Source organism: Chenopodium album, chromosome 1 (assembly GCF_948465745.1).
Source record: "Chenopodium album chromosome 1, dcCheAlbu1.1, whole genome shotgun sequence".
NCBI lineage: Eukaryota > Viridiplantae > Streptophyta > Magnoliopsida > Caryophyllales > Amaranthaceae > Chenopodium > Chenopodium album.
Genome location: NC_137834.1, coordinates 46,479,941 through 46,502,737, shown reverse-complemented (window position 1 = coordinate 46,502,737; position 22,797 = coordinate 46,479,941). Strand labels below are relative to the sequence as shown.

Sequence of the window (22,797 nt, the reverse complement as noted above, 5' to 3'; positions counted from 1 at the left end):
ATTTTCTTTTCTCTTGGTTTATTTTAAGAAAACAGCCAATACAGTTTTGTTGGTCCATGATATGGGTCCAATAGTGGTGTAGTTGGATGGGGCTTGCAAAGACCTTTCCAACGATATATTATAAGCCCAATTCCGATGAATATTGAGGAAGTTATGGCCAATTTACTAAACTGGGCCCGGTTTGAGCTTTATATACGGCCTAATGATCTAGGGGAGGGCCTAATATGATTTATCATTCCTAATGCAATTAGGAATGGTTTTAGTCTTCTAGATTCTTCTAGAAGGTTCTTTTCATTCCTAATTCAATTAACATTGATAAATTGACTTTTGTTGACTTTTCAGAGTTTTAATCAAAATCAAATAGCATTTTTGAGGAAATTATATGATTTTATCCTCCAGTACGATAAACTTATCGGATTTTCGAAAACGCGTTAAAATCAGGCTTGGCGCCTAACCCCAGGCCTTGGCGCCTTGAACCAGGCCTGGCGCCTGGCGCTAGCCATTGGCGCCTGGCGCTAGTGTTGGTGTCTGGCGCAAGCTAGTTGGCGCCAGCTCTGTTTTTTGTGCGTCAGACTCTGTTTTGTGTATTTTATCTTTTTGACTGATTTTCTCTATAAATATCGTATTAAAAACTCCGTTTTCATAATCTACATTCACCTATTCTCACTAATCATTCACCAATTGTCTTTATTCATTCATCTACATCCATCATTCATCTACATCCATCTTTCACCTACAATCAGTTTTAATTAGCATTCATCAATTTATTCAATTCTTTCTCATTACTTTGTTTTTTCATACAAAATTCCGCATTCACAAGATCTAGAAACACCTAGCCATATTCGAAGTTTCCTTCGCCCTAGACGTGAAAGGTTTAATTTCTGAGGGTTTGGTCCCAAATCTCTCTTTCAATTATTTAATTTAATTGTTTGATTATAATTTTCCTTGAAGTTACTAACGTGTGTATTTTCTTATTAGAAAGAGGTACGAGGCATCGAAGTAAGTACTTTAATTGATTTATTGATGTTATGATGTAGAAATCATGTTTACATTGTTATTATGATATTCCTAGTATCATGTCTAGGGTATTTTTAATATTAAATATGATTGTTATGATGCTTCCTATGTTCTTTCTAATGTTTATGATTGCTAGTATCATGTTAGGGCTAAATATTTGATTTTTTTTGCTTAGTGACATGCTAGGGTTTGTTATTAATCTTGTTAGTATCATGCCTAGGATCTTGCTATTTTTATTATGCTTTAATATTAACATGAACATGGTTATGATTGTTATTATGAATATTGTTATTTTGATGATCATTATTTTATTTATGATGATTATGAATATTATTATTATTTTTATGATGATTATAATTATTATTCAAGATGTTGATTATTATTATGTTGCTTGATTATATTTATTTTTATTGCTTGATCACACCTTTTATTGCATGTTTAAAGGGAATTTGTACTTGTAATCACGCTTCATAAGATAATTAATAATCTTGTTAGGGTTAATTTGATTATAATTCAAGTGATCGCCAATAATAGATTTATTTGTGCATTAAATTCAACCAACATAGATAAACAGGTTTAGGTTAATCCTATTGATTGCATGTTAATCAGAAAGCGCACATGAATACGATCAGAATAAAGTAGAGGCCTATCATTAGGGCAGGTTCAATCTCTTTTAGGTTGGATTTGTACCTTCATCCCCGAACCCTTATTTGGTTTTAGACCTTATAGAGTTGACGATCTCTTGGATCGTTAAGGGTTGTAACCTTCACCTCGTGAACGGTTTACAAGTTCCTAAAAAAACTTGTTGGCGACTCTTTTGCTCTATCTTCTTCCCTTTTGGACGCCACCGTACTTTAGTGTATGATCACAGTGGGGTTCAAGCTAGTGGGATTAAAAGCTTGAAATTATTCCCTACAGTATGGTTTAGATTTAATGAGGTTTAGGCTTTTATTTCATGTAATAGTGCCTCCTTATAAAAGGAGTTACTTTATGATGTAATAGAATAGACTTGTTTTGAATATTGAAAATTTGAGAGTTTTTTCTCTTCTTTGAGTTCTTTGTGATCTCTCCTTTGTGGTAAAATCTCAATCTTTATCAAACTTTGTGGTCGATTAGATTGAAACCCTTGTTGAGGGTTAAACATGGGATCATCATTTTCTGAAGAGTAATAGGGCGCATATTTGTGTGGAATTCGATCACCAAAGTTATGGCATGGAGGAGGTTGAGAAGTATATTAAGGGTTAAGATGGATAAAGTCCTTGTGAGCAATGTTACGGTATAAATATTTCCAATTAGTTACCTACTAACCATTATAATCCTTATACTCGGTATAGTTAGCTACAACATTTGGCAAGTGAAAATCACAAAATCAACTATAAATAGCCTCATAAAGTGGATAATTAGGGAAACAGTGAACAATCATTGCTGAGACATAATCAGGTTGGTCTAGGTGACGCTCCCCAAATACATCAAATCTATAAGTACAATAAAAACGAATTCTGCGAATATAATCCCAAACATGCTCATAGTCTTTCTTGACCAAAATCAAACATCCTGCAAGGTATTTCAGGTTATGACTCAATAAAAAAAAAATATTTACTTAATCAAGTATACATTTCTTTATGCAAAAGTTTAAGTTTGGTGTTCAATCATACAATTTTTGTCACCATCCATAAATATTCTTTCACATAAATACATATTATCATTGAACATGCTTGAATCTGGAATTTTTGTTAGGTGGGTGTTTGGCCTGTTATTTTTCATGTCTTGTGATGTTTTGGTGCTAGTTATAACTTAGCCCTTGTAAGTTGTAACTTTCTCTCTTTGGTAATAAAATCTCTATTTACCAAAAAAAAAAAATTTACATAAAATCTCTATTAACACATAATTACATACTCCCTCCGTGTTTTTTTAACTGCTACAGTTTGACCGGCACATAGTTTAGGCAATTTAATTGACTTAAATAAAATAATGTAAGTGGGGTAGTTGGAGTGTTAAAAAAATTGTAAATGAAATATTGTGGGGTTAATAGTTTATTGAAAAGTAATGAATGTGAGAGGAAAGATATAATAAAAAAGTACAAGTGCGTTTAGGTGGGGACCATGAGAGGAGAGAGATATAATATTTTAATGTAGCTTTTTGCCAAAAAAGGAAGTGTAACACTTAAAAAAACACGCCCGGAAATGGAAAGTGTAACACTTAAAAAAACACAGAGGGAGTACCTTAAATCCATTGCATACATGCACACATAATTTACTTTAAATTCGAAAACATTTTAAAAAATATTTATTTGTGCAAATAAAAAAAATTACGACCTTTTGAAAAAAAAATATTTAAATTGGCCCTCCTTTAAAAAAAAATCGGACCCCCTTAATAAAAAAAAATGAACTTTATAAAACAATTTCAAACTTGTTAAAATAAGGACTTGGCCAAGTTTTTTTTTTAAAAAAAAAAATATAGGTACCTAAAAATAATTATTACAACTTTAAGGTAATAAAATCCAATCAAAACTCCTAGATACCACTTTGTAATATCCCGGAAATTCCTTATTTTAAATTACTCTTTTTATTCTAATTAAAGTTATCTTAATGAAATAACCAAAATATTACCGCCACCGTGATAATGACTAAGTCTATTTTCAAAGTTACACAACAGAAGTCTAAATAAAATAAACAAACTTCTAAAATAAAACTTGAGTTCTCAACCTCAAAACAAAATAAAAGTAATTAAATCACAAATTGGAACCATTCCAAACATGGCTCCTTTAAAATCCAACTTTAAATAACACATAAAGGTTAGTCCATAATAAAATAATTCAAAACATAAACTAGGAAAGCATAACAAGTAACTCTCGGCACTCATTATCATCATGCTCTTCTTGCTTCAAGTACCCGTCACTTCCCCTTTATTTGAACCCTCTACTCACCATATAAATTGGTCATAGTAGGGCTCACCAAAGGAAAGACAAACACAAACACAAAAGGTATGAATCAGCAAAAGCTGAGTACATATGAACCACACTAACATGAATAACCTATCAATAAGAATTGTAATAAAACATTCATATCAATAAGAATAGTAATAAAACATTCTTTCACAGTCAAGTTACCTTTGACTCATAACTAGCAATATTAATTATTAATTTATATCATTTGGATTACGCATCGAACAAGTTTCCTTCCTTAAAAATATAGCCCATTAAAAATGGAGCTTCCAACCAGGGAGCTACCGTAATTGGCACCTGCTATGTCACACCTCGGTGACGGAATTCCAGTGCATAAATAATACTAATAAAAAAAACTCAATAACTCCCCCCATGTGTTCATACTCATGATATATACATTCCAAGAGTTTTGGTGTGTATCCTCTTACAATTTACGTGGTTTATCAATTTAACATGTGAAGAATCCAACAAATCAATCAAGATTAAACATAATAATAATCAACACATATTTCCAATCAATTCTTGAATTGATTAGTGAGAACATACTATTTATTTTAATTAAGGTTCCTTGCCTAATTTTATGCACAAAGTTACACGATTACTACCTTAATGCATAGAATGAACTAATAAACTTTCTTGACTTAATCTCAACTTACTTGTGTGAGAAATTAAATAAACTAACTTTCTTGACTCAACACCAATAATAAATGGGTTAGAATAAAATTCATGAATCATGTTCAATAATTCTAATTATAGTTATTTTAAACAACATAAGCCTTGCTTATTAATTTCATGCGTCCTTGATACACAAAAATAAAACATAATTCCATGATTCACATATATACAACTTGTATCATGCTTCAAATATCATATTCACGTGCTTGCATAATGACTCATGTTCAACCAACATCAATTCCAATGATATTATCAAAAAAACATGCTACTAATTCATCACTTCAATCACAATTCACAATCCCAGCATGATACTACGCATACACCAATATTCTTGTGCACATACGTACCCTGAATAATGCCTAAAGTTGGCCACACTTGCTAGAAATCACCTTGCTCGAAACTTCATACAATTAAAAATACATAACTATAATTAATCTATTGTTCTCACAAATTTCCAGCAACTATAATAATATTTAAACCATACTAATTAACCCCTTTTAATGACATAGAAGCCATAAAAATATTTTATACTCGGTGTAGGGAATATTTTCAAGCGTGAATCCCTTTCTTGAACCCCACAGTGATCATACACTAAAGTACGGTGGCGTCCAAAGGGAAAGAAGATAGAGCAAAAGAGTCGCCAACAAGTTTTTCAGGAACTTGTAAACCGTTCACGAGGTGAAGGTTACACCCCTTAACGATCAAAGAGATCGTCAACTCCATAAGTTCTTGAACCAAATAAGGGTTCGGGAATGAAGGTACAAATCCAACCTAAAAGAGATTGAACCTGCCCTAATAATAGGTCTCTACTTTATTCTGATCGTATTCATGTGCGCTTTTTAACTAACATACAATCAATAAGTTTAGCCCTAAACCTGTTTATCTATGTTGGTTGAATATTAATGCACAAATAAACTATTATTGGCGATCACTTGAATTATAATCATATTAACCCTAAACAAGATTATTAATTATCTTATTAAGCGTGATTACAAGTACCAAATCTCTTTAACATGCATAAAAAGGCGTGATCAAGCAATAAAAATAAATATCAAGCAACATATAATAATCATAATAATAATTATAATCATCATAAATTATAATCATTATAATCATAATCATGTTCATGTTAATATTAAAGCATAATAATAGCAAGATCTTAGGCATGATACTAACAAGATTAATAACAAACCCTAGCATGTCACTAAGCAATAAAAATCAAATCTTTAGCCCTAAAATGATACTAACAATCATAAATATTAGGAAGAGTGTAGGAAGCATCGTAACAATCATTTTTAATATCAAAGCTACCCTAGATATGATACTAGGAATATCATAATAACAATATAAACATGATTTCTACATCATAACATAAAAAAAAAACCATTAAAGTACTTACTTTGATGCCTCGTACCTCTTTCTAATAACAAAATACACGCGTTAGTAACTTCAAGGAAAATAATAGACAACAATTAAATTAAGTAATTGAAAGAGAGATTTGGGACCAAACCCTCAGAAACTAAACCTTTCACGTCTAGGGCGAAGGCAACTTCGAATATGGCTAGGTGTTTCTAGATCTAATGAATGCGGAATTTTGTATATAAAAGCAAGTTTGAAAAGAGAAAGAGAGAGATGGATGAATGAATTAAAAGAGAATTCTTGATGAGAATTAGCGAATGATTAAAGAGAATGAAAGAGAATTGAAAACTGGTTGTAAGTGAATATAATTGAAAACTGATTGTTGATGAATGTTGATAAGAATTGGTGAATTGAAATGGAGTTTTACGACGTTATTTATAGAGAAAATCAGCCAAAAAGATAAAATAATTAAAACAGAGTCTGGCGCACGTGAAACAGAGCTGGCGCCAGCACCAGCTGATTGGCGCCTAACACTAGCGCCAGGCGCCAGGCCTAGCTCTAGGCGCCAATGCCTGGCGTCAGGCGCTAGTCCTGTTTTTGACGCATTTTCAAAAATCAGATAAGTTTGCCGTACTGGAGGATAAAATTGTATATTTTCCTCAAAAATGTTTTTGATTTTAATTAAAACTCTGAAAAGCCAACAAAAGTCAATTTATCAATGCTAATTGAATTAGGAATGAAAAGAACCTTCTAGAAGAATCTAGAAGACTAAAACCATTCCTAATTGAATTAGGAATGATAAATCATATTAGGCCCTCCCCTAGATCATTGGGTCGTACATAAGGCTCAAACCGGACCTAGTTTAGTAAATTGGCCATAACTTCCTCAATATTCATCGGAATTGGGCTTATAATATATCGTTGGAAAGCTCTTGTCAAGCCCCATCCAACTACGCAACTATTGGAGCCATATCATGAACCAACCAAACTGGATTGGCTGTTTTCTTAAAATAAGTTTTCAAAAACAGAGAGAAAAGAAAAGAAATTAAAACTATCCGCAACACTAAACTTTCCACAATTTCGCTTCATTCGATTATGATTCGACGCGAAAGGTACTCATCACCGGGTTTTGTTTTTGGGGAGACACAAATAGGTGTCTACAGAAGCCCCCACTTTGACTGAGTTTTGATAAATGCGAGTTTCGAAAACAAAAGTCAAAGTATCGATAGGGACGGAGAATGATTCAGAACGTTCTGCGATCCTAAATCACTCTTGTAATGCCGATACCTGCAAAAATAGCATTAGTTAAACAGATAAAATAGTTAAGAAACGCTTATCTTGCACCGTCAAGCACACGTCTCTGAAAGTAACCGATTTGTTGTTGTATCCGTGTTTTGATGACCTCCTGCTAGCTAGAGAATGTCATCCCGCTTGAAAACCGCTACGCCCGTAACTGCTTCCAATTTGGAAGACTGCTTCGCCTGAAACGATCCTCCTCCGCATTGATAATATTCCACGTCCAAGAGAACACTATCGAAGATTATTTCTCTTGAAACAATCCTTAGTTGTTTGTGACAACTCTCCACAATCTAGGGAACTCCACCTTGCTGTTTCGATGTTCACTCGTCTTTGAACAAAGAGCTTCTTTTTTTTCGGATATGTTCACGCGCCTCTGAACAAAGAGCTTCTTTTTTATATGATCTTCTGAATGATGTGTCCACGCGTCTCTGAACGAAGATCTTGATAATAGGATGCCCACGCGTCTCTGAGCGAAAGAGCTTGAAAATAGGAGATCTTTGATGATATGTCCACGCGTCTCTGAACAAAAGAGCTTTTGAATGATATGCCCACGCGTCTCTAGAGCAAAGAGCTTTGATGGAAATGTTTACGTGTCTCTGAACAATAGAGCTTTGGTACTTGAACGTTTGTTGCGATAATATTCTGAAGAAAAATTTTCGAAGACCAACGTTTGTCGATCTCTAAAGCTCGCCTGAACTTTGCTTCCGCTAAAACCAGAATGTCGGTGTTTCCGTGATGAGCCTATTCTTAGGCGCTTTAAGCTAAGTGAGACGATCTTTCATCAGGTCGATCACTTATTGTGATTGTAATCAAACTGACTACTTAATCATGTCAAATTGCTTATAGGGGCTAACTCGCGTACCAAGGAACCCGAAATTGTTGTATGAGGTCGAAATCACCTTTCTTAGAGGCTTCGAGCTCTGTCGCTGCTGAAATATCTCTGGCGCCAGGAATTGACTCTGTCGCCAGACGCTGTGATAGGGTCCTGTATTTATTTTGACTATAGAACTTTTCCAATCTCTTTAATTATCTTAGGGTTGACCTAAGTTTTAGCATTGCTTGACTCATCGACTTGACACGAATCAAGGTATAAACTTGACTCGAGGTTGACTCGACTCGAAGTGAAATGACACGTGTGACTCATGACCCGTGTGTGCATTGTATTATGATTGTGCGACTCGAAAATGCTAAAAAGCAAAAAATTTCCGTCATTTTTGTGGAGGGTACCGACTTTCTCCCGAAAAAGAAAGACGTGAAAAAAGAAAATCGAAAGTTTGAAGATGCATGTTGAATGATACTATCTCTCAAGGTGCAAGGATTAATCCATCCTAGGCTATCTCAACTGTTGACTCAATGATGAAATCATTTAGGTAACTTAGGCACGGAGGCTAAGCACTTCATACTTCGTGATGCAATGATGAATATGATTGATGAGTGATGTGACAAGGCATGCTTCAACTTTATGTTAAGATTCCATGACAAAGGGTTCCTAAGGGAAGGTATATTTGGTCATGTATCTGTGATGTGTGTGAAAGTGATACTAAAGCTAGGCCGCAAGGGCTAAGTGTGTGGAAAGATATTATTGAAAAGAGTCAAATGGTGGTGACTCTTAGGCTAGATAAGCTAATAATGTAGGGATCAAGCCCCCAAGTCTAGCTCTAAATGAAAAGGGATGAGCATTGGAGATCCCTTGATATGATTATGGTGCAAGTGTGTGAATGTGAATGTGAATATGAATGCCTTTTTATTACGCCCGCACCTCGATGTGAGGTTGCCTACGTATCCGTTAGGAATCAGGCCGAACGTAGCTCTAGCCGAACCTCGCACAAGTGTGTGTATACCTCAAAAAGGTCTTTTTAAGGGTTGTAACGTTGTTAGGCTAAAGGTTATAGAAGAAGGGGATAAAAGGCTCAAGACCCTAGATAAGCCCCCAAGGTGTGCTACTTTGCTTTTGAGTTTTTATATTTTTATGCTTGAGTTTCTACTCTTTTTTAGCTCACTTTTATCTTTTGCTTTTGCATTTTTTATCTTTATAAGTGTGGGCAATCCCGATCATGCATTCTATCACTCACTTGGCATTCATGTTTCTCAGGCACGATACCGAGCACTCGATAAGAGACGCAATCTGAGACGTGTTCTTATCAAAGATATTTTCATATCCAAGACATTGGAACACTTGCCCTTTTGCACACTTTTATTTTTCTTTTGATTATTTTTGCTATTTTGATTTTTTGAAATCACTCAAGCTCTTCTGAAATTGCATAAGTTACACACCATCCCATCCCAAGGTTAGGTATATGTAGGTTGAAAAACAGAAAGGTCTATCATTAGACGAGGCTCAAAGTGGTTTATGAAGAAAGGATTGTATAATTGAAGGGTGAAAGGTAATAGAATGTGGCTACAAGGGGTGCCTTAAATCATTGGTATACCTTGTGCTTAGTTCGACATGATTTTTTTTTTTTTTTTTTTTAAATTTTTTTTTATGCAATGCAATGTGATGATCATATGTAAGAGAATAAATGCTCATTTTATTAAAGGAAAAAAATATAATGATCCTACAAAATAAATCTAAAGAGAATGAAAAGGTGCCTATGCTAGACTTATTGGGGAAAGGAAAAAATGAAAAAGAAATAGAAAAAGAGGTCACGAAATCTTGTCGTTGAAGCTCGCCTCTTGTCTTGTATTGTTTGCTTTATCATCCTTCGCTCTTCCTGTTAGCTGGAGGTATGCATGGGAAGCTTGTTATTGTCAATCAAATGTTGGATATCCTCCTTTAGCTTCCAACAGCTCTCAGTAGCATGACCCCTACCTTGATGGTACTTGCAGTGTTCGTTTGGATTCCAACTAGGCAACCTTTTCTTAAGTGGGGGATCTTGAATAGGTCCAATGGGAGTAATGATTCCCTTGTCATGGAGTCGATCGAAAGCATCATCGTATCTAATTCCAATAGGGGTAAATTCCCTTTTCGGTTGCTTTCGATTACCCATGGCTAGGATCTCACTAAGGTCGAAAGTACCAACACTATTACTAGAGTAGGTGTTTTCGAAAGAAGAAGGATAGTCGTTCTTTTTCCCTTTACAGCCACTGTTACTATTGTTACTAATCTTGGCCTTCTTGTCGCGCGGAGGAACATGAAGGAGATTTGAATCACTGAAGTCTTGAACACGATCCTTGAGGGCGAGGAACTTTTCAATAGTGTGTCCGCGACCTCTATGGTATCGACAATAGGAATTTGGATCCCAATTGGGAAAACGTTTTTCAGATGGAGGGTCTTGACTGGGACCAATAAAGCGAATATGACCTTGATCATGTAGACAGTCAAAAGCTTCATTGTAAGGCGTTCCTATTGGTATGTATCCTTCAATGGTCCGTTTTGCTAGTGGCTTAGGAGCATTGAGTTCTTCATTAAACTCTTGGCGAGAATTTAGTTCAATGGTCATTACCCGATTTGCTAATCCTTCTACCACATTCAAGGGCATGGCAATGACATCTTGCAGTTTTCAAACGTCCTCTTTTAGACTTGACGAGTCTTCCTTGGTATTATCTAAGAAAAGACTTTCATCCTCCCCAATCATGGCCACCTCATCGAGAGAGGTTATATAAGCTGTCTCGATCATGGGTTCTCCTACAGGTGTGATAAGAAGTGATGGATCGAAGGATGCTTGGTCATCTTCGATGGATAGAACCTCGGAAGTTTCATTGCTATCGATCAGATCTTGAATAGCTTCTTTGAGTTTCCAACACTCCTCAGTGTCGTGACCCTATCCTTGGTGATATTTGCAGTGCTTGTTAGGGTCCCACTTAGGTGGCCTGGCTTCTGGAACTGGATCTTTGATAGGCCCTATGGGCATGACTAGTCCTTTGTGGTGTAGCTTCTCGAAAGCCATTTCATAACTCATACCAAGTTGAGTGAACACTCTTTTTGATCTTTGGACTCGTGGTTTAGAGGCGTTCGTGGCATGTACTTCATTAATGAGAGAGGAAGAAGAAGGATGGTCGTTCTTCTTTCCTCTCGCACCATTATCTTTCAGAAGGTCATCTTCAATGTCAATGCCTATATTATAGATAGCTTTGAAAGTATTTAAATTGTGTTGGTACTTTAAATGCCTTGAATACTTCCCTTGGAGATTCTTGATAAACATCCTCACAGATTCCTTTTCAGTGGGAGCCTTGACCATATTAGCAGAAGTTCCCTCCATTTGTTGAAGAAAGACGTGAACCCTTCGTTTTCTTTTTGTTTTAACATCTCAAGTTGTCTGTGGTCTGTTTCGTCTTGGATGTTGCACTTATATCTATCTATGAAGCGTTTGTTATTGACTCCCAAGAAGAGGTCTTCTCTTTCTCGAGAGAAAAGAACCATTGTTGAAAAACGGTTTCGAGAGATAGTGGGAACAGAGAGGGGAAAACCTTCTTATCGATACCCTTAATGCTCATTATAGTTTCAAAAGCTCTTAGATGGAATTAAGGGTTATCTGTTGCCTTGAATTTAGGGATGTCAGTGGCGTTGAACTTCTGCGGAAGAAGTTCTTTGTCCAGCGAGACCACTTGTGAACTCATGCAATGAAATTTATAGTCACTAGATAGCTTGCTTAGACTCTCTTGCATGAGGTTCATTTTTTGTTGCTTCACAGGGTCATCGATCTTGATCAGTGTGAGTAGCTTCAGTGTCTCAGTCACGGTAACCAATTGGTTCCTAAGCTCATTGACTTCTTCTTGGGTTGCCATTATCTTTTTAGCCTTCTTCTTTTGACGAATCGGTTTATCAAAAAGCGAGACCTGAATAAAGAGGTTGTCCTTGATTAATCGCCCTTCTCTCCTCGACCAAGTACTGGGTGGAAAAGGAAATTGGGGGTATTTATTGTTATATGTCAATTCCCACTTCCTAAGAGTGTCAAGCATATTCACAACATGCTTTAACGTAGGCGCACTTCAAACGACGCCTACAGAGCATATCATACAAATGTCAATAGTGCTTTAGTTTTGTACTTTTAATGTATGAAGGGTATGACTTTCTTAAGGAGGATATAGGCCTCGATCGACTAACAGGGTTGATTCAGTTAAATAGTTGATTAGTGTTTGTATCATAGACTAGGATTAGACTAAGTCGATACACTTAATCACAAGTGCCTAAGTAACCATCTAAGCTTAAAGAAAGTAACAATATGAGCTGTTTTAACTGATAACATGTATTGAAATTTCGAATGTATTGCAGGTTTGGGTACCAACAAATCCACCAGGAGCTGAAAGATTACCCCCTGGAATTGTTGTATCTGAGACTGATTTTTATGAACACAAACTCTGGGGTCTTCCTGAAGAGGTGCATCTTCTATCCAATTCCTAGAGTTTATGTCTTTTTGAAATTATGTACGACCTCAAGTTCATGCTACCTGTGGTCTTAGGAAAACTATACATAATCTTATCTAGTCGTCAAATCATGGTCTGATACTTATTAATTCAAATTTATACCATAATTTAAAATGAAATTTTAATTTGCAGGACCTGAGTAGCAAACCAAAGTACCTCATTGCCTTTACAGTACGCTATGATCTAAGATACAATGGTCATGTTTGGTAAATGACTCTTTGATGTCTTTTTGGTTAGCTTTTAGATTTTGGATTTTTTATGTGGTCAAACAGCTAAAAAATTCTTTGGTAATTGACTTTTTAGTCAGCGAAAAAGCTGGCTTTAAAGCTAAAATGAAAAAGCTACTTTAAGTAGCTTTTTTTTTGTTGGCTATTGGCTTGTTAGCCCACAAATTATCTAATAAAAAACCAACAATTAATTTACCAAACACTTTTATAAACAGCCAGCTTAAACAGCCAATTTCAAAAGCCATTATAAACAGCCAAATATTCCAGCTGGTCAAACAAGCCAAGTGAACCAGCCAACAGCCAACCGCCAACAGCCATTTGTCAAACAAGGCCAATATTGATACTTATGTTAAAAAGGTTTAACCACGACTCTTTTGATCTAACCTCCGTTCCTCAATTAAATATATGTTCGTGTGCTGAATCTGATGCTCACAGTTTTCAGTCAACTTTACTATTCTCCTGTTTCATTATGATGGACGAACAAGTGAATGGGATGAATTTGAGTGGTCAAAGCGCGCTATCCATGTTAGTGCCCAGAAACAAACGAAATGGTGAGTGATTTTACCTTCTAATCCATTCGCCTTTGAACATATAATATTTTCATGTTCATTAGAAGAAATACATGGATTAGAAATTTCAAAGTCGATTTTGTTTTTAAAAGTTGTATATGATAGAATATATAAACCGATTTTAGGCTTCAACCACCAGCTTAAACTTTTGATTGAATCGGTCCTAATGTTCTATAACATAGTATCAGAGCCAACTTGACATGAAGGTCACAAGTTTAAGCTCAAAAGGCTTTGACATGAGGGGGAATGATAGAAAATATAAACTGATCTTAAGCTTCACCATCCGCTTAAGCTTTTGGTGACTTTGATTTCCTTTATTTTCTGTTCAGGTGGTATGCTAAACGATTTTTGCACCCTAATGTTGTAGCTGCATACGATTACATATTTATATGGGATGAAGATCTTGGGGTTGAACACTTTGATGCAGAAGTCTAAGCTGTTTATAACATCGAAATTCTAAGTTATGTACTTTCTTTCATTTGACTTATCTAGACCAGATTAATTTAAGTTACCCTTTAATGTGTTTTAGATATCTTAAGTTGGTTAAGAAGCATGGGGTAGAGATTTCGCAGCCTGGCTTAGGGCCAAACGTAGGTCTAACATGGCAAATGACAAAGAGAAAAGGTGATGGTGAAGTCCACAAGTAAGAATGGCATGAGAATTTATCCCTTTCTCACTCGGCCTTTTAAGCATGACACAAAATTCGTCGTTATTTATTTTTATTTCTCCTTGCATTTGTAGAGCGATCGAGGAAAAGCCCAGATGGTGCCCTGATCCTCAGTCTCCACCGTGTGCAGGGTATGTATGTATATACTAATACTATTCCCTTTTACAAGAATTATAAGTCACGGTTTATTTCATTATGTCTCAGAAAAGTTGTCACCTCTCCTAATATGAGATTGGTTACGATTAGATTATTCGATTTCGCAATACTTGCAAATATTTTTTTTAGATTTTGTTTATTTACAGTTTCATTGAAATCATGGCACTAATATCCTAAAAAGTTGTGACCTTTTTTTATATAAGATTGGTTTTACGATTAGATTTTTTAATTTCGCAATGCTTGCAAATATTTTTTTTTTTAGAATTTGTTTATTTACTGGTTCATTGAAATCATGGCACCAGTATTCTCAAATAAGGCATGGCGTTGTGTTTGGCACATGATTCAGGTGTCCATTCTTTTACCTACCCTAATTGTTCTAGTTTTTGTTTACTAATTTATTAATGACCAAATATTCTTGTGCTTTATGACTTTCCAGAATGATTTGGTGTATGGTTGGGGTCATGACTTTGCTTTGAGGATGTGGGTTGAGGTTTTGTCATTACTTTCATGATTACCACTCTTTGGAATAATTTATGAGACTAAATTACAACATTTACTACCCCTCTCCCTTCTCCTCCTGGCCCCAAGCCTCAAATCTCCAACTCCGACCACTGAGCTAGCAAGCGCGCTTTTTACTTTTGATTATGATATATAAGATATAAACTTATTTTCTAAAATAATACACCCTTGAATTCTAAATGTTTTTGTACGGATACTTTTTTCTTTTTTTTTTTAAAACAATGAATCATCCAAAGGAGTACAAGTTGGTGTTAATCATCCAACTTATTTATACACTTTTTTTAACAATGAATCATCCAAAGGATTACAAGTTGGTGTTAATCATCCAAAGGAGTACAAGTTGGTGTTAATACACACTTTTTTTAACAAATTAATCATCCAAAGGAGTACAGGTTGGTGTTATTTATGATTAATAATTCTTAGGTCTTCCATCACCACTTATTTACTGTATGAGTTCCTGATCTTAATACAGCCAGCACATGAAAAGATTGGAGTAATAGATTCACAGTGGATAGTCCATCAAACAATTCCCTAACTTGGGAACCAGGTGAACTTGTTTTGTTTCTCTTGTTTATGTTTTTTAAAAATATAAGTTATAATTTAGTGTGAACAAATTCATATTGGATTAATTATTTGCACAGGGTGAAGCTCAGGATGGGAAGGGGTATCATCTCTTTTATTCATTAATAAGCATATTATTATCTTCATCCCAAAAAAGCAGGCGGCGTTTCCTTACTAGTTCATTTTACAATACCGTATGTCAAAATTTTGAATTTATTTATGTAACATATCTTTTAGTCATGATATTAAGAAAATGATTAGAAAAAAGAAGAATAGACTAATTAAGCCATAAAATCGAAACCATTAACAACTTAACATTTTCTTTTCAACCAATTTATCCGTTTACTTCATCTAATATCTTCCTTTATGAGTGTGCCAAAATGTGTTGCTAATAAATAAAAACAGAGGTTACATAAATTTTCGTTTTTTTAACACATAAAAGACGATTATATTAATTAATTAGATTTGTTACATAAAAACAAGATCAACCTCATTCCGTAGGCAAAATAAGAGGCTAATAAATAGCTAGAAGTATGCGACCATAATCTAACAACAAAATTTATGGCCTTAACACTAAGTTTATATACTGTGCCCAACCGAAAAGCAAGTAACACCAAGTTTTTTACAGCAACTATAGTATAACCTAGGATAGATTGCAGTAAATTACTCCTCATCCGAGTCCTCCTCAGCATTCAGAGCAGCAATTGCAGCTAACTCTTCATTGTAGATAGGCAGAATAGCATCAGGGCAAGAGAGGTACAAGCGGACCAATACTCATAACTATCCCAATTTGAGCTAACTCATGAGCAACAGTATTTTTGTTTCTTTTCACATGAAGGATTTCAAACGTATCGAAGTACTTGATATCCTCCTCAATATCTTTCACCACCGCAGCCAATTCATGATGGAGATTATTACCTGAGTAAGCATAACCCTCAAAGAAAGAGCATCCACCTCAAGCTCAACATCCTTCACTTCAAGTCTTTTCACCATGGAAATACCTTCTCTATTAGCAAGGAGCTCAATTGCAAAGGCTGAAACTGTATTGTATTTGCTTGAAAAATCCATGATCCACGTACCATCATCCCTTCTAACAACACCTCCAACTGCAGCCATATTGATAGCAGTCTAAGCTCCATCGGTTTTGAGCTTCCCCCAACCTTTTGGAGGAGGACTCCATGACTACAGAGTGTTTGAATTGCTTGGCTTATATGTGATCTTTGCTTTGCCATGTAATATTGTAGACACCCATTTGTGTCTCCCCAAAACCAAACCCGGTGATGAGTACCTTTCGCGTCGAATCATAATCGAATGAAGTGAAAGTGTGGAAAGTCTAGTGTTGCGGATAGTTTTAATTTATTTTCTCTTCTCTCTGTTTTTGAAAACCTATTTTAAGAAAATAGTCAATCCAGTTTGGTTTGGTCCATGATATGGGTCCAATAATGGTGTAGTTGGATGGGGCTTAAAAAGAGTTGTCCAACGATATATTATAAGCCTAATTCCGATGATAATGAGGAAGTTATGGCCAAATTACTAACCCTCAGAAATTAAAACCTTTCACGTCTAGGACGAAGGCAACTTCGAATATGGCTAGGTGTTTCTAAGTCTTGCGAATGTGGAATTTTGTATGTGAAAACAAAGTTTAGAAAAGAGAGAGAATAATCAAGAAAATCTTGATGAGAGTTGGTGATCGAAAACGGAGTTTTTGATACGATATTTATAGAGAAAATTAGCCAAAGAAGATAATTTAACAAAACAGATTCTGATGATCGCAAAAACACCTTGGCGCCAGCCCTGACTAGTTGGCGCTAGGACCAGTGGCTAGCGCCAGACGCCAATGGCTAGCGCCTGGCGCCAATCCTGGTTCCAGGCGCCAAGGCCTGGGGTTGGACGCCAAACTGATTTTCCACGCGTTTTCGAAAATCTGATAAATTTCCTGTACTGGAAGATAAAATAATATAATTCCAATCGAAAATGCTATTTGATCTTGATTAAAACTCTGAAGAGTCCTAATTGAATTAGGAATGATAAGACCTTCTAGAGTGTTCTAGAAGACTAAAACCATTCCTAATTACATTAGGAATGATAAATTATATTAGGCCCTCCCCTAGATCATTGGGCCGTACTTAAAACTCAAACCAGGCCCAGTTTAGTAAATTGGCCATAACTTCCTCAATATTCATCGGAATTGGGCTTATAATATATCGTTGGAAAGGTCTTTGCAAGCCCCATCCAACTACACCACTATTGGACCCATATCATGGACCAACCAAACTGTATTGGCTGTTTTCTTAAAATAAAGTTTTCAAAAACAGGGAGAAGAGAAAAGAAATAAAACTTTCCGCAACACTAGACCTTTCCACACTTCGTTTCATTCGATTATGATTCGACGTGAAAGGCACTCATCACTGGTTTTGGTTTTGGGGAGACACAAATGGGTGTCTACAGGTCCCAAATCTTTATTTCAATTATTTAATTTAATTGTTTGTTTTATTATTTTCCTTGAAGTTACTAGCGCGTGTATTTTGTTATTAGAAAGAGGTACGAGGCATCCAAGTAAGTGCTTTAATGGTTTTATTGATATTATGATATAGAAATCATGTCTAGGTTGTTATTATGATTCCTAGTGTCATGTTAGGGCGTTTTGATCTTCCTAATATCATGTTTAGGGTAACTTTAATATCAAATATGACAATTATGATGCTTCTTATGTTCATTCTAACATATCATGTTAGTATTATGTTAGGGTTAAATATTTGATCTTTATTGCTGAGTGACATGGTAGGGTTTCTTATTAATCTTGTTAATATCATGCCTAGGATCTTGCTATTATTATATATGCTTTAACATGATTATGATAATTATGATTATTTATTGTTATGATGATTATTATGTTGCTTGATTATTTATTGTTATTGCTTGATCACGCCTTTTATGCATGTTTAAAGGGAATTGGTAATTGTAATCACGCTTAATAAGATAATTAATAATCTTGTTTAGGGTTAATATGATTATAATTCAAGTGATCACCAATAATAGGTTTATTTGTGCATTAATTTTTTACCAACATAGATAAACAGGTTTAGGGTTAACCTAATGATTGCATGTTAGTCAGAAAGCGCACATGAATACGATCAGAATAAAGTAGCACTAGTAGAAAAAGGCTCATTTGCGTCGCTCATTTATAGTGTATTTGCGTCGCTTCTATGAGCGACGCAACTGCTCGCGACGCAAATGATTTAAAAGTCATTTGCGTCGCTCCTAGGCGCGACGCAAATAAGAGTCATTTGCGTCGCTCCTTTATAAAAAGCGACGCAAATGACTCTTATTTGCGTCACTCTTTTATAAAGGAGCGACGCAAATGATTCTTCTGATAAACTTCTTTTTTGTTATTTGCGTCACTCCTTTATAAAGGAGCGACGCAAATGACTCTTTTGATAAACTTCTTGTTTGTTATTTGTGTCACTTGTTTATATAGGAGTGACGCAAATGACTGACTAGACAATACAAAATTGCTTTATTTGCGTCATTTGTTTGTTTAATGAGTGACGCAAATGAGGTGAATTTTTTTTTTTAATTATAATAATTGTCTTGTATATGTTTGTAGTACCTGTTTTCCTTACTAGTGGTATAAAGTAATATGCTAACGCTAATATAATTGAAATTAAAATGCAATATTATTGAATAATGCAAATGTAAATTTCGGCAGAGTCTCCTTTGTAATTTGGCCTACCCATAAAATTGGGAATGACGACATTATATTAACAACCTGTCCAATAATTTACATCTCAATATCATAGACATTATACTCATCATCCCAACACTAATTAACCAAAATCATTCATGTCAAGCCTATAATCCAAAACAAGAGTCCAACATGCGCTAAGTGTAAATCTAAAGTTCAACATTACATATAAAATACTCTGCCCAAATATCTCGAATCTCATTTATCTCCTCCTCGGTGTACGGTGTAGTTCTTGAAAAATCCTATCAACACAACAAATATACAAGAGGAAAGTTTTAATTCAAGATTGTAGCTAACATCAAATTGTATTTATCAAACAAAAATCAAATATTTGACAACTCGTACCTGAATAAGATCCTCCCTGCTATGGTGATGTTCAAGTATTTTGTACATATAACGCATGACGTAGTAGTCACACTCACGTCCACCCAATTGTTGAGGACACTACATGTAATATATTTATAAGTTGAATTAAATTGCTATACTTAAATTATTAAGAAACTAAAAGTTAGGGTAAGAAATTAAGGTAACCTGTCCCAAATGCCATGTCAATTTACTTCCCCTAGATTGTCCACTTAATGCCTTGAAACTTCGAAAAGCACTACACATTTGAAACAAATAACATATATATTACCCTTACACACATAAAATCATGACATTAATAACAAACTAGACTTACTTTGTCATTGTAAACTTAATTGCTAAATTTCGCTTCTGCCTCACAGAATCAAAGATGATGACTTCACGCTTAGCCATGCATAAGACCAAAATAACCCAATGATTCCTACATAATAAATTAGACACACATTTGTAAAAGAGTAAAATAATATCAACAATTTGCAAAGTTCAAATAAATACAAGTTCAAAGTTTATACTTTTCATGGTATGGGCATAAGATGAACTGCTTAGATTTTTGTTTTTCCATCACATGTGTCATGTATAGTAGGATACGATCTGTATCACTATGCAAATAGGTTTCTGAAATCATTTCCGGACACATGAATCCAATGGAAGCCACATCCACCGTATCGAGTAAGTCACTCAAGGCACTACATATATATCATGTAATAACATTATAAATGGTAATAAATAAGTATATATGGGAAGAGTGAAATTTGAATATCTTACATCATAAAAACTTGCAAAACTGAAATATTCAGCCAAGCTCCCGTGAGAAGTTGATTGACATCTTCACGTTTGATAATGATGTCCTTACTGTCTTCATAACTAAAGGTCCAAGCATCAACCTTTACCTTAATAGTTTCACCTTCGGGTAATGAAGATAACAAACTATTCAAAGACCCACACTTCTGAGACAAGTTTTCCAAAGCATAATCCATAAGAAAAACTTTTTTTGGATTGGTGTTGGACTCTTTTGTTTCGTGACCACTTTCAACTACTTTCAGTTTGTCTTGCATGTTTTCTTTGTCCGCTTTGTTGTTATCATCGTTCTTATTTGATATGAATTCCTAATCAATAGTAAAGCAAATCTATTTTTAAGAAAAAGCATGTGCTCCTCCAAGTAAGGATGAACCTCACTAAGATTTTGCAACACAAAAAGCTTGATCGGCCTTATTTTTCATTTCAAAGCCCATGGGTATCCTTTTCCTGCCAATATTACCTTGACCTCCAAGCCTCCCATCGTGTCGAGACTTTGGCAACCCAATTTTCTGTGAACGTGCAAGATATTGAGCAACCCATGCTGCCACTTCCTCAGCAACTGTTCGTTGTACAATACTAGCTTCAGGTTTGGCCGGATTCATGACTTTTCCCTTTAAGTCACCCATTTCTCGTTCAAAAGGATACATGTATCTCATACACACTGGTCCACAAAGTTTAATTTCACGTACAAGATGAATAACCAAATGAGGCATCACGTCAAAAAAAGATGGGGGAAAATACATTTCAAATTGACACATTGTCTCAAGTACATCTGCTTGCAAGTCATCTAAAATACTTGGATTTATGACTTGCTACAGATAGTGTTAAAAAAGACACATAATCTTATAATCGTATACCTCACTTGAGGTGGCAAAATTCCTCGAATGGCAACTGGTAATAATTGTTGCATCAAGACATGACAATCATGAGATTTCATGCCACCCAATTTCAAGTCAGACATTGACACAAGTCTACAAAAATTAGAAGAAAATCCAGCCGGGACCTTTAAACCATGCAATGACTCACAGAAGCTAGTTTTTTCCTTTTTAGACAAGGTAAAGCAAACTAGGAGAAGATACCAGCGTTTTCCTCGAGATTCGGGTGCCAACTCTGAACGACCCATAGCAGCCATGTCTTTTCTTACTTTAACTCCATCCTTTGTCTTTCCTGGCATATTATAAAGTTCCCACAATGGCATCACAGAAATTTTTCTCAATATGCATTACATCTAGACAATGTCTAACTTCCAAATGTCTCCAATATGGAAGAGACCATAGCTCAGACTTCTTCTTGTAACCCCCAGTTGATTTTCTTTTGTAAGGCTTACCAAACTCATTCTCAATGTCTTTGACCCGCTGATAAACCTCACTTGCACGTAAAGGGCCACGAGCTTCTCTCAACTCCACTTTTCCATTAAAAGCATCCTTATTGAATCGAAAAGGGTGGTCTTCTGTAAGATGTCTTCGATTATCCATGTATACATGCTTGCCACAATTGTCTAGGCGCAATGCCTCCAAATCATCTTCACAAATGGGGCAAGGAGTTGTTCCCTTCATAGTGTACCCCGACAAATTCTCATAAGCTGGGAAGTCATTTATCGTACAAAAAATCATGGCACGTAAAGTGAAATTGGTTTTACTATATGCATCAAACATTTGGACACCTTCATTCCACAACAATTTTAAATCTTTAATGAGAGGCGCTAGATACACATCAATGTCATTTCCAGGTTGTTTAGGCCCAGATATTAGAAGGGACAACATAATGTATCTAGACTTCATGCATAACCAAGGAGGCAAATTGTAGATAGTTAGAAGAACCGGCCAAGTGCTATATTGGGTACTTAATGTCCCAAATGGGTTCATTCCATCTGTACGAAGACCAAGCCTAAGATTTCGATCTTCTTCACCAAAGTCCTTGAACTTTTGATCAATGTTCCTCCATTGCAAGGAATCAGTAGGATGCCTCATTAACCCATCTTTCTTCCTCCCATCAGCATGCCACCTCAATAATTTTGCAGTTTTTTCATCCGAGAAGAGTCTCCTAAATCTCGGTATAATTGGAAGATACCATAATACCTTAGCCAGAGACCCTTTCTTACGCAACTCGCTAGTATCATTCATCTTGTAACGAGAAACTCCACACCTTGGACACTCATGCAAATCAGCATACTCATTTCGATACAACACAAAGTCATTGGGACAAGCATGTATCTTCTCATACTCCATACCCAAGGGGCACATAAGTTTCTTGGCCTCATAGGTGGAGTTTGGAAGTTCATTCCCGTCGGGAAACATTTCTACTAAGGCTTCTAACAACTGCGTAAAACCCTTGTCGGTCCAACAATTGCTCGCCTTTAAGTTGAATAACTTCATAATAGCACCAAATTTAGTGAACTTAGTACAACCAGGATATAACGGGGTTTCTGCAGCTCTCAAAATACTATCATATGTCTGGGGACACTCTGTGAAATAGTCTTCAACGTCATGCATCATTTCATCTATCCTGTCCTTCTCCACTTCACTCTCACTTTCA

General features: G+C 35.5%; 1 pseudogene; it reads left to right on the top strand.

Moving 5' to 3' along the window:
• The first annotated feature begins 2,224 nt into the window (after positions 1 to 2,224).
• Positions 2,225 to 22,797, top strand: part of LOC145632115 (uncharacterized) — a 36,169-nt pseudogene continuing 15,596 nt past the window's right edge.